The sequence below is a fragment of the Elephas maximus genome, chromosome 19, assembly GCF_024166365.1.
Source record: "Elephas maximus indicus isolate mEleMax1 chromosome 19, mEleMax1 primary haplotype, whole genome shotgun sequence".
NCBI lineage: Eukaryota > Metazoa > Chordata > Mammalia > Proboscidea > Elephantidae > Elephas > Elephas maximus.
In genome coordinates, this window is record NC_064837.1 from 67,949,640 (window position 1) to 67,962,707 (window position 13,068).

Genomic DNA, 13,068 nt, shown 5'->3' on the forward strand with positions numbered 1-13,068 from the left:
TCACCGCGGGCCCGGAGCCGCCGGCGGAGGAGCGGAGCCGGCCCCGCGCCGCTCAGACGCCGCCGCCGCCGCAGCCCGGGACCCGCCGCCCGCCCGCCGGCCGCGAGGAGAGGGCGCCGCGGCGTCGCCGGCCGGAGCTGGACCCTCCGGGTCGCGCCGCCGCCTGCCCGCCCGCGCCGGCCCCCGAGCCCGCGACGCCCGGGCTGAGCGCGCCCCCGCCGCCCGAGCGCCCCCGCCGCCCCCGGCCGCCCGCCGCCAGGCCCGCGCCGCCGCAGCCCCGCGGAGCCGCCGGGGACCGAGCCCAGGTGAGCGCGCCGCCGAGGTCCCTCCCCTTTGTTCGGCCGAGCGAGCGGGGGGCCCCCGCCTCGAGCGCGCGTGGAGCCGGACCCTCCGCGCCTGGGCGCCCCTGCGGCGCATCCCCCCGGCCGCCGAGCACGGGCCCGCGCGGGCGGGCGTCCCCCCAGAGGGGTGCGGGCGCTTCTCGGAGCGGGGCCGGGCCGTGCTCCTGGCTCGCCGGAGGTGGTCCTCGCTCCCGGGCCGTGCTTCTCGCTCCCGGGCCGTGCTCCTGGCTCCCCGGAGGTGGTCCTCGCTCCCGGGCCGGGCTCCTCGTACCCGGGAGGTGGTCCTCGCTGCGGGCCGTGCTTCTGGCTCCCGGGAGGTGCTCCTGGTTCCCGGGAGGTGGTCCTCGCTCCGGGCCGTGCTCCTTGCTCCCGGGAGGTGGTCCTCGCTCTGGGCCGTTCTCCTCGCTCCCGGGAGGTCCTCCTAGCTCCCGGGAGGTGGTCCTCGCTCCGGGCCGTGGTCCTAGCTCCCGGGAGGTGGTCCTCGCTCCGGGCCGTGGTCCTAGCTCCCGGGAGGTGGTCCTCGCTCCGGGCCGTGGTCCTAGCTCCCGGGAGGTGGTCCTCGCTCCGGGCCGTGGTCCTAGCTCCCGGGAGGTGGTCCTCGCTCCGGGCCGTGGTCCTAGCTCCCGGGAGGTGGTCCTCGCTCCGGGCCGTGGTCCTAGCTCCCGGGAGGTGGTCCTCGCTCCGGGCCGTGGTCCTAGCTCCCGGGAGGTGGTCCTCGCTCCGGGCCGTGGTCCTAGCTCCCGGGAGGTGGTCCTCGCTCCGGGCCGTGCTCCTCGCTCCCGGGAGGTGGTCCTCGCTCCGGGCCGTGCTCCTCGCTCCCGGGAGGTCCTCCTAGTTCCCGGGAGGTGGTCCTCGCTCTGGGTCGTGCTCCTCGCTCCCGGGAGGTCCTCTTAGTTCCCGGGAGGTGGTCCTCGCTCTGGGCCGTGCTCCTCGTTCCCGGGAGGTCCTCCTAGTTCCCGGGAGGTGGTTCTCGCTCCGGGTCGTGCTCCTCGCTCCCGGGAGGTCCTCCTAGTTCCCAGGAGGTGGGACTTGCTCTCAGGTGGTGCTCCTTGGCCCCCGGGAGATGGTCCTCGCTCCTTGGCTCCCAGGAAATGGGGTGTTTTGAGTTTTTTGTTGGTGTGGTGGTGTCTTTTTTTTTTTTTTTTAAAGGTAGAGACTTGTCAAAGGTTTAAATGCACATTCGAATCAAACGTGATTTGAATCAATGGGTCGGAAAGAGATCAGTTCCTTTTTCTTTTCTTAAAACCAGTGCAGTTGGTGAAATTGGTTTCTGTCCGAACAGTCACATTTCGATGGCAAGCGCGAATCCAGAGTGTTTTAGGCTTAGGATCTCCTGTGCCTTTTTTCTCGTTTTCCCCTGGGGAGGGAGCCTGGGGCGTGCTTTTTGGGAGGTGATGGAAGGACTCTTTGGCGTCTTGCGGGTCTGAAATCAGGTGGATGTCTACCGGTGAACGGGCTGCGGAGTAAGGCGTACGAGGAAAATGAGCCGTACAACATCTGCCCTCTTATCAGATAATGTAACCCGAGCGCCTCATTTGCACCTTTACCTTGCGGATGAGATTTAATTAATCGATTCGGAGCTATTAAAATGTGCATATGTGAATATAGGGGTTTCCTGCGCCTTGACCTGGAGAAGAAACGGTTCCCTTGCCTGTGAAACGGGGCTTTAGGGATCTTAACCAAAGATTAAGGATTGCTGGGGGCGGAGGAGCCGCTGGATATTGATTGCACCTATTGCGTTTTAAGGTGTTTGACGGTATCCGTGATTCTATACATAATTAGTTGAATTGTCTCAAACCTTTGCCCCCGCCAGATTAAACCCCCATTTGAGTGGTCTGCTCGTTTATTCCTAGGCGCGAACTGCAGATTCTGAACTCAAAATGGTGCTCTGTAGATGTCCACCTTAAGCGTCTTTAAGGAGTTGCAAGTTGGAAGCTTCTGACTGGTTTAATCCATTGTGTTGCTGAGGTTTGGGTTTCCTTCAGCATCTGGCGTGCACTCCAGGGCCCTTTGGCCGGTTTAGGTGGTCAGTTTCTGGTTGACCTCCACGTAGAGGCTTGTACGTCTCTGAGTGTAATTTGACTCTGCAGACGGCTTATTTTCTGCAAGTTATTTTCTACATGTAGAATTGAACAACTATGAGAGTGAGTCGAGGCACTGCCAATATGGCTTGAGTGATTTTGGAGGACAGTGGTGGCCGGTTGGAAATGTGTGGGATTGCTGACAGTTATGCGCATACGGTGCAGACTTCCTTCTGTACTGAGTGAAAGAATGCATGCTAAAACCTAGCCCCAGGCCAGATGAACTTGGTTGGCAGAGGGCAGCTTGAAGAAATTTACATTATTCCAGAACAACAGAGATGGTGATGGCCTTTGAACACCTTTCTGTGTGGCAACTCTAAGAGGCTTTGTTAGGGAAAAGATGCAAAAGAAGGTTTCAAAAATGACTTAAGTTGTATTACTTGAATTCACTTTATTGTTCTTATTTGCCAAACATAATAATGGTCCAAACAGTTGTTGCTTTGTTTACCTATACTGCAAGTTTTTTTTTTACGGAAAAATTTTTAACATTTGTATTTTCATAAGAAGACAGCTTCTAAGAATCTGTTTTTCTTTGCCCTATTGGGCCTTGAGAAGTTGATAGATCAGAAAGTGGTCACAGTAAATTACTGGTTAAGTTAAATTGTGCTTATAACATTACAGAATAATTTCTTAAAGCTAGTACTTCCTCAAGCAGCTGAATTGATATGTAGGTGTAGGTCTCAGGTGTGTGTGTGTGTGTGTGTGTATCTATATATCAAAGACCTTACCGACTGGTATCTGAGCTTACTTCTAAGGTATGAAATGAAGTAAGGTTGACACTGAGGTTGTCATAAGGCTTAGTCTTGACGATTTCACTCTGGATTCTGACATTTAAATGCTCTGGTAGTAACCTGGGGTACATGTAGATGCTTATTTTAGATTTTCCTCATTGCAGTGTTTTTTGTTATTATTTTTTAAGTGGAGTATATTTTAACACCTCAGCAAAAAGTATTGTGTAACAGATTTTTGTACTTAGTTGGCTCAGGAATTTTGAAATAAATAGTTGCCATTAGAGTGCTGCTTATGAGGAGAAGGGGGGTGAGCTGTTTCATTTGACTCTCCATGATTAAAGAATAAGGCATGTGGGGAATATACAAGAAACTTTAGATTATAGCATCCCCCCTCACCACCGCCACCTTTTTGTTAAACAGCTACTGGCTTTGCTGAGATAAATTTGTGCTTTTCCAAATGCTATCATCTGGCTCACTTCCAAAACCAAGCTGGACAAGGAGGTCAGGGGTGGAGTAGGGCAGCCTTTTTCGTTAGTGAGGAGAGGCTTTCGGTTAGAAAGAAACTGGAAGATAGAATTCCTGCAGTACTGGCTGGAAACTGGGAGGGTTCTATTCAGTGTACATACATTACCTTCCCCACCCCCAAGCTGAAGGATAAGGTCCTAAATGTAAATTTACTTTGGTTGGACACAACTCAGTGATGCTAACTTTAGAAGAAGTGGATTTATTTGTCCATTATTTGATATGAGTACGTAGAATGTCTTTGACATCACATAACTTCCCCAACAACATTTTAAGGTTTCAAGCTGTTTTAAAGACTATGTATGTGTCTTTCTGGCCTTCCCTAGTAGGATGGAGATCAGTTGGATTGCATACTTGTGTTTTAGATGACTACTTATACACGGTCAAGGTTTATTGTATAAAGGTGGCATTTGAGAAGATTTTATGAGAAAGAAAATAGATTGTGAAGTCTGAGGCCCTTCCACCTACTGTAGTAGCAGATGAGATGATTAAGGGTTGAGACGGAGCAAGCACAGGTGACTTAACCAGGGCCACTGAAGCCGAGGGAAAAGCATGAGGAGCGGAGAGGAAACAAGGACAGAATCATAGACATGCTCAGAACCAGGACAGGGACAGGTCAAGGGGGGTGGGCCGTGGAGTCCTCAGCGGCAGTGCATGGAGGCTCTGAGTGAGCGGGAAGAACCTGGAACTTTGTTTTCTTTGATTGAAATTGTTTTGGCTTCTGGTGATTTCAGGACACTCAAATGTTTTTTTTTGTTTTGTTTTGTTTTTTACCTTTCATCCAAGCTCTATTTCAGAGGGTCTGCCAGTGTTTTTGATTGGCAGCAAGGAAGCCTTTTGGGAAGAGTATTGGTGATACAGTCTATGTTGTATGGCAGCTGGCTTCATAGTGAAGATGACTGCATTTTAGTTGCTTGCTTAAGGCACTTAGCATTTTAATAAATTTGTTTGAAGAGGCCATAGATCTTAAGTAGGGAGAGCCTACTGCCAAATGACAACTGGCCAGTTTTTTTTCCCCCAGGTAGGTTTTACAGATTTTCTTGCTTTAAGCCAGTCTAATTATGGCTCTCTAAATTTTTACAAATTAGCTTTCAAGAAATGGTGCATTCATGGGTAGGGTATACTTTCCTCTACAAAATAACATACAAAAAGCTTTCTTTAAGTAGATGCTGATGCCATAAAGATGCTACACTTATGAACGGTCAGCTTATGCACAACTTTTCAGAAATATAATTGCTTAAACATATAAAAGGTTACTTGTCAGAAATCACTATAGAACCTTGTGTAGAGATAGTATGTGTGACATTGATACTGAGACATGTGTCATCCCTGCCCAGTGAACTTGTTTGAATAACTTGATTAAAATAAGCTTGTAAGCTTTCTGTTTGTGCAGATCATGCATTTGAGCTGTAACTTATTAAATGAAAAGAGGAGTATTTTTTAATTATCCAACTGGGATGTGACAAGGTTTTGCATATGAAAAACATGGCTAAAATCCATACCCCTCGTGCCGTTTCTGGAGTTTTGCTATAAATGAGTTCTTTTCTTGGCCACGGATGCTTTCAGAGAATGGAGATGCTATTGCGAGGATGGAGAGCTGTTTGTTAAGAATTCATTTTTCCCCCGTAGCCCTCAAAAGGCTATAGAGCTGTGTGCAGAGCTGGACAATCTGGGCATGCAGCCATAAAGCATCGCTGCTGTAGCAGATAGCTGTTTGCACTCTCCTGAGCCTACCGTGCTGCAAAGCACAGCAGAAGGAATGGCCTGGGGAGAGCTGCGTGCACTGCTGTTTGGAACTCTTAATAGCCTGTTTGGCTTTCTGAGTTCCAGCTACGCACTGGGACTTGCATTGGTATCTAACGTGTAGTGATGATTAAGGATAGGCAAGAGTGTAGCTCCTTGGCTTATAGGTCTTGTCTAAGCCAATGCATTTAAATATTTGCTCTAGGAATAGGAGTAGTGAGTTGTCCATCCACCATCTTCCTCTCCTTTTTTGTCCCTTTGTCTCGACGTTGCTTTCTTGTTGGCGAATGGCCTACCTGAGGACACATGAGCACCAGGCCACAGTGCATGTCATTCCCATGGAACGGATTCGTCCAGCCTGGCTCAGTTTCCACTTTACTTCCTGATAAACCTTCTTTGACACAACACATTTTTACATTGTTTTGCACAAAAATATGAAAACGAAGCAGTGTACTGTATATATATGTCAACCCACAATCATTATAGGTTACAGCACCTTCTGTGATCAGTGACTGCTTGTATAAAATCACCTGGTCCCCTGTGATCCTCCAGAAGACAAACACCTGAAAGACACTCTCGGTTTTCCTTATTTAGGAAGTGTGGAATTAATACTCTGTTACATCTTTGTAATGACCTTCCTCTGGAGGCATTAACTACAAACCTACAGTATCACAATATCAACTCAAATTATTTTCAGTAGTTGTATAACCCGTCTGTAGTTGAGTCCTTCATTAGCGTCTAGACTGTCTTTTGACGTGACCGACTGGTGTCACTCACAGGTTGGTGCTAAGGTGCGATTGGGGAAGTGTGCTTTGCTTGACTCATTTTATGTGTGCAGTCTAGCTTATTAAGAATTAGATCTCTCACAGCTAAAATCAATTGCTTGGCTTGAGCCTAGCAAAGGTATTGTTTATTTTTTGTTCCCCAAGCTAATTTCTTTTTAATAAGCAAGGAAAATCTAAGTTAAAATAGCAAACGGGGAATTGCATTAAGATCTGAAATTGGGAAATGGCAGCGTAGGCACCTTTCCAGCCATTCTTGCTGTGAAAAGATGTCTACGACAGGGTTGCTCAGAAATAACAAGGGGGTTTACAGAACTCCTCCTCAGGTTGCATTCTCTTTTCTCACACTACACGTGAAATCTGAAATGCTGCGAGGGATGGGGAAGGCGTGTGTAAGGAGGGAGTTTAATAGGCTTTGTTGTTTAGGAGCCATGGGCTGATGTCTCAAACAAGGGTTTTTTGGACAGGGAGGTAAGGTGTGGGAAGAATGTGATAGTGTATGGGAGCAAGTATATGCAACATCATTGAGGACAATTGACAATTGTGTGGTGGGGGTGGCAGCAGTCAGAGAGCATCCTCTCAGGTAATCAAATCTCTTTTTAGAAATAACCTTCACATAGATATAACCAATATTTGAGCATTTACTATGTGATAGTGAGCCTAGTACACGAATATCATCTTCTTTCACAACTCTCCTGTAAAGTGGCAGCTTTCCTTATTCCCACTTTACAGATGAGGAAACTGAAGCATAGAGAAATACGTAATTTCTACAAGATCCTACAGCTTTTAGGAGGTGAAACCAGAATTTAAATGCAGATAGTCCACTTCAGCCGACTAGGATAGGGTAAATAGCTTGGACTTCTTTTGTAGTTTCTTAGTCTCTCTTCCTCAGGCCTGTGTTCCCCCAGCCCCTCCTGTAATAACGGTAGTGGCGGTGGTGGTGGTGGCGGCAGCACTAGTTGCTGCCAACATGAAATGAATGCTTCGTGTGCCTTGCACTGTGTTGAGCACTTTGTGTAGACTACATCATCTGTTCCTCAACAGCACTCTGTAAGGTAGGTTATTATGTTGGTTTTATAGATGGGAAAACTGCGGTGGATGAAGGTTGAACAACTTGCCCAAAGTCAGAGCCTTAAGAAACATGCCTGGGTCCTCTGATTCCATAGCCTGGGCTCTTTATCACCCCCTACGCTGCCCTTTAAATCGCAGGCCCCGTCATGTCACTACCTCCTTCACTCCACAAAAGCTTATTGCCTTCTCTGTGCAGGTGCCACAGTGAAGGAGATTGACTTCACCTAGAATATCCTTCTAGAGAGGGAGACAGACACCTAGTTATTAAAAAAAGAAAGAGAGAAAATGAGACCACGATAGAGGAAAACACATACATACATAAAAAAGTGAACAAAAATTTCAGGCAGTATATGAGGATATAGCTGTATACCAAGTCTCCCCTCTTGAAGATGCATGTTAACGTATTGGATACTTGGAGAAGTCCAGCAGCAAAAGAAATACATTTAGCTTTATTAGCAGTGGTACTTGCCAAATTTGTGTGACCGCCAAACATTGTTTTCCCAATCACACCGTCTTCAGCTGAGTGGAATGGGCTTTGGGAAATGCTTACAGAATAAGTGACTAGGCGTTCAGAAGAGGGAGGGGGCCTGTGGGTTGGAGTGGTCAGGCAAGATGTCACTTGACTTGGATCCTGGAAGACTGATAGAATTTGGTTGGATGGAAGGAATACTCCTCTAGAGATACAAGGAGAAGAAGTAAGCCATGTTTCAGGAACATTTTGGAAAGTGCCTGACATGGTGACTGGGGCTCGTAGACACTCAATAAATATTTATTAAATAAATGAACACTGAAACCTAGATGTAAGTAGTGGTGTAATGTTGGCAGCAGGGTTCAGAAGGGGTTATATTGGGCAGAACCTCTATTCTTTGGCTAATTAGGAACTATTGATGGTTGTTGGTGAGCGTGACATGAACCGAGTGGTAGATTAGAAACGTCCCTTGAGCCAAGATATTGCTGGTGCTTGGGCCGGGGGGTGTCCAGAAGCATGGCCACTGAAGTTGTCTATAAAAGGTGATGCAAGCTTGGACAAGTATAATAGGCTGAATTGAAAAGGCGTTAGGAAGATTCAGCAGGACAAAATAATAGAGAATTGTTGGTGTGGTGCCATTGGTGTGGGCTGTTGGAAGAAATGAGTTCTAAGAGGTTAAGCAGAATAGTACTTGCTGCTCTTCCTGGAATGAGTGATAAAGAAGCCAGTGTTAGAATGCTTGGTTAAATACTATATACAGTGAGTTCTTTCTAAACACTGATCACGGAAAGATGACACATAAATAACAGTTTTAGCAGCTTATTGTATGAGGCTGTGTTCTTGGGTATAGATTTGACTCCGAGCATAAATCAGAGTATGTGGCGAGCTATGTAGTAATAGGGCTCTGCTGTTAATTATAGTGAAAACTCTCAAAGAAATCAAATTTTTTAGTATCATACCCAGTAAAAATTCTTACTCAGACTTCATATAACAGTCCCAGATATAAACTTTATGAATATGAAATACTGAGTGAAAATAAAGACAAATCTTCACTATTTCAAGGAAGCATAAGATCAGATTATAATATAAATAGTATGTCAGCATTAACAGTGATTGTCTTGGACTTGCTAGAACTTTTTAAAGGTTAACCCAAAAAAAAACCCAGTGCCGTCGAGTCGATTTCGACTCAGCTATGAGTTTTAAAGGTTAGATGAATTTAATAGATTCCTTAAATTTAAGTGATATATATATATTTTTAAACAAAGAAAAATATAAAACTGCAAACTGGACCTTTCACTCCTGTGGAGCATGGTGAGAGGAATTTTAACACAGACACGAATATTACTTATTTTACCACGATCTTAGCCGTGTTGCGCTTTCGTATATATTATGGTTTTATATTTAATTGACTGGCCAATATTATTATTGATTCTTTACTATTCATTTTAGACTTTAAACTTCAGCATAGTCTCTTGTAGATCAATGTTTTAAAAAAAATTCATTAGTATGATTATTTCTCTATTAGATTTTGAGTTACTTGGTAGCAGGGATACTAACATGTTCATCTTTGTAATCCCTGCAATTTCAACAGTATTTTATGGATAACTGAAACCCACTGCTGTGGAGTTGTTTCTGACTCATAGTGACCCTATAGGACAGAGTAGAACTGCCCCGTAGGGTTTTTTTTTTTTATATATATATATATTATATAAATTATATATATATATATATATATATATAATTTTTATTGAGCTTTAAGTGAACGTTTACAGATCAAGTCAGTCTGTCACATAAAAGTTTATATACACCTTACTCCATACTCCCACTTACTCTCCCCCTAATGAGTCAGCCCTTCCAGTCTCTCCTTTTGTGACAATTTTGCCAGTTTCTAACCCTCTCTACCCTCCTATCTCACCTCCAGACAGGAGATGCCAACACATTCTCACGTGTCTACCTGATACAAGTAGCTCACTCTTCATCACCATCTCTCTCCAATCCATTGTCCAGTCCCTTCCATGTCTGATGAGTTGTCTTCGGGAATGGTTCCTGTCCTGGGCCAACAGAAGGTTTGGGGACCATGACCGCCGGGATTCCTCCAGTCTCAGTCAGACCATTAAAAAAAAAAAAGACCATTAAGTCTGGTCTTTTTATGAGAATTTGGGGTCTGCATCCCACTGTTCTCTTGCTCCTTCAGGGGTTCTCTGTTGCGTTCCCTGTCAGGCCAGTCATCGGTTGTGGCCGGGCACCATCTAGTTCTTCTGGTCTCAGGATGATGTAAGTCTCTGGTTCATGTGGCCCTTTCTGTCTCTTGGGCTCATAGTTGTCGTGTGACCTTGGTGTTCTTCATTCTCCTTTGATCCAGGTGGGTTGAGACCAATTGATGCATCTTAGATGGCCGCTTGTTAGCATTTAAGACCCCAGACGCCACATTTCAAAGGGGGATGCAGAATGTTTTCATACTATTATGTTGCCAGTTGACTTAGAAGTTCCCTTAAGCCATAGTCCCCAAACCCCCGCCCTTGCTCCGCTGACCTTTGAAGCATTCAGTTTATCCCGGAAACTTCTTTGCTTTTGGTCCAGTCCATTTGAGCTGACCTTCCGTATATTGAGTATTGTCCTTCCCCATAGGGTTTCTGAGGCTGTAAATCTTTAGGGGAGCAGACTGCCACATCTTTCTCCTGAGGAGTACCTGGTGAGTTCAAACTCCCAACGTTTCCGTTAGCAACCGAATGCTTTTTTAACCACTGGGCCACCAGGGCTCCTTATTTTATGGATAGTGAGATTGAAATTTTCAGTTTTGTTTTGAGTCGTCTGCTTATTCAGAGATGTTGCTTCCATGGTTGGGAGTAGTAGGAGGAAGGGAAATACTTGTTGTTGTTTTTCTTTAGGATAAGGTGACCCTGCTTTTAGATAGTCAGCCAGCATGTGGGTGTGTCTGCAGATTTGAGGGGATAGTAAGAAGGGATGCAACATGACAGCCTTCCTGTTTTACACCTCTGTGTTTTGCAAGGGTGCTCATAGAATGAGTGGTATACTTTCCCTGCTGCCTCGGGTCACTTCCCGCAAGTGCTGCTGACCAGACTGTGAAGAAATAGTCCGTGATATTCCTTCAAGTTGTTTAAATTTCACATATGGTAGATAAATTACACAGTGACTCCTGGTTTGCCTTCCTCAGACTCAGTGACTGACTGATGGGACCGTCGTCCTGGCCAAGCCGAAATGTCTGCTTAGCGGGTCCTACCTCATTCTGTTCTCCTTCAGGGAGGACTGTGAAAATGAGAGATTTCAGAAGAGATTATCCATTGTTTTCCTGAAATCAATTTGTGTTTGACTAGTAATTTAACAAATTTAGTAAAATTTTTTAACACCTACTATATGACATGATTTTAATACATATTTTTAAAATTAATTGCTAAAATAGCTCACACACCTGCCTTTTAAGCTTGTTGTCGTTGTTGTTCGGTGCTATTGAGTCAGCTCCCATTGGCAGTGACCCCGTAAGACAGAAGAGAACTGCCCCATGGGTCTCCAAGGCTGCGATCTTTCTGGAAGCAGACTGCCACGGTTTCTCCTGTGGGGCAGCTGGTGGGTTCAAACCACCGACCTGTCAGTGGGCAGGCGAGTGTGTAACTATTTTGCCACCGGGGCTCTTTTTTTTTGATCTTAGATGGCAGCATTTTGATTAAGTAGACCCTAAAGCCTAACAAAATGTGTTTTTGTCTTTAACCTGTGACATTCCAGCTAAATCTGAAATTAGTGGACACTGATTTCAGAATTTAGACTTGAGGACACTCGGGAGAGTTCTTTTCTTGCGTTTTTATCTTTCTCACCCCTTTTTTTCACTTACCCTTTTTATATTCCCCCCTCCCTTTTTTTTTCCTCATTTGCTTTGCTGAAACTTTGTTCTTCAGAAATGGGAGTAAAGGCCGGCTGGATGCCTTGGGGGCAGTCTGCTCTCCTTAATTCTCTGTGGTGGTGTGTTGCTAAGCCTGTTATCGCTGAAGATACAAATTCACAGCTGGAGAAAGGATTCTAGATTTCTTCTTCATGATAGTTACAGTTTATTGAGTGCTTATCTGAGCACTTACCGCATTATCTCATTATCCTCATCAATAGGTGAGAAGGCAGGCGCTTCAGAGGAGTCCAGTCTACCTGATCCAGTGACGGGGCTCTGCACTGCCATGTTGTGCCCCCTCATTCAGACTCAATGATTCTCACTGTTTTTTAAAATCTAAGAGATCTTATGGGCTCCAAATCTGATCTGTGGCTTCTGACCTATGTAATGTTACATAGATCACCTGTGTCTAATGGGATGGAAGTTCACAGTCCCAAGTAGTATCATTTTATCATTTTGGGCTCTATAAATAATGTGAAGAGAAAACTAACTTTGATGTGTTTACAAGAAATGTTAACTTACATTTGAAAATATCCAATGGTAGGTTTTCTTTTCCCCCATGATTTCTGACTCTGGAATCCAGAATCCAGCTTATGCAGGAGTTGTACTGTGAAAGAAATACGGATCTTATGTGTTCTTTTTTGTTTTTTCCCCTGCCACTGCCACAGGTTTTTTTTGGAATGTAATTTGAAAATTAACTTTACCAAAAAATGTAAGCCCATTTAAAGGGTAGAGTTTTGATCCAAATTTTAAAAAGTGGGAAGATATTTCTTTTTAAAAATCTGCGTAGTCTTTAAATTAGAATGCTTTAGTTAATGGGGTAAGCTGCCTTTGATATATAAGAGCAGCATATGAATAAATAGGTGTTAACTGTCTTTCTCTGTCTAACCCACTTACTTCCTGTCAGTCCTATATCACCAGCCTGGACTGCTCCACAGACTCAGTCTTTCCTTATCCTATTGCCTTCTCCACATAGATGATTAGTGGACATTCTCACTTAACAAATCCAAAACCGAACGCCTGCTCTTGCTCTGCTTGCATTCCTCCCCACCTTACTCTCGAGAGCACCTCCATCCTTCTGGTTGCTCCGGTCAAAAAGATTGGCGTCCTCCTTGATTCCTGTCTTCTCTCCTACCCCATGTCTAGGCCATCAGGAAATTCTGTTGGCACTGCTACTTTCAGGATATGACCAAAGTCGTCTCCTTACCACCTCTGTGGCACTATCCTGATCTAAGCCTGTCATCTGTTGTTTGAGTTATTACAGGAGCCTCCTGTTCGGCTTCCCTACATCCATCCTTGCCTCGCTACAGCTTTTTCTTTCTTTTTTTTTTTTTTTGCATTACAGCCAGGGTGTTTTAAAAACAGAAGTCACATCATGTCACTTCTCTGCGCTAAACCCTTCAATAGCACCTGTGTCATGGAGAGAAAAAGCA

General features: G+C 45.4%; 1 protein-coding gene across 1 annotated transcript in view; it reads left to right on the forward strand.

Annotated features, from left to right (window-relative positions):
* The first annotated feature begins 233 nt into the window (after nt 1-233).
* TNRC6C (trinucleotide repeat containing adaptor 6C) overlaps nt 234-13,068 on the forward strand; it is a 127,019-nt gene continuing 114,184 nt past the window's right edge. The window contains exon 1 of the mRNA XM_049858667.1: nt 234-305. The gene's annotated coding sequence lies outside the window, so the exon portion shown is untranslated. The remainder of the gene's footprint in view (nt 306-13,068) is intronic.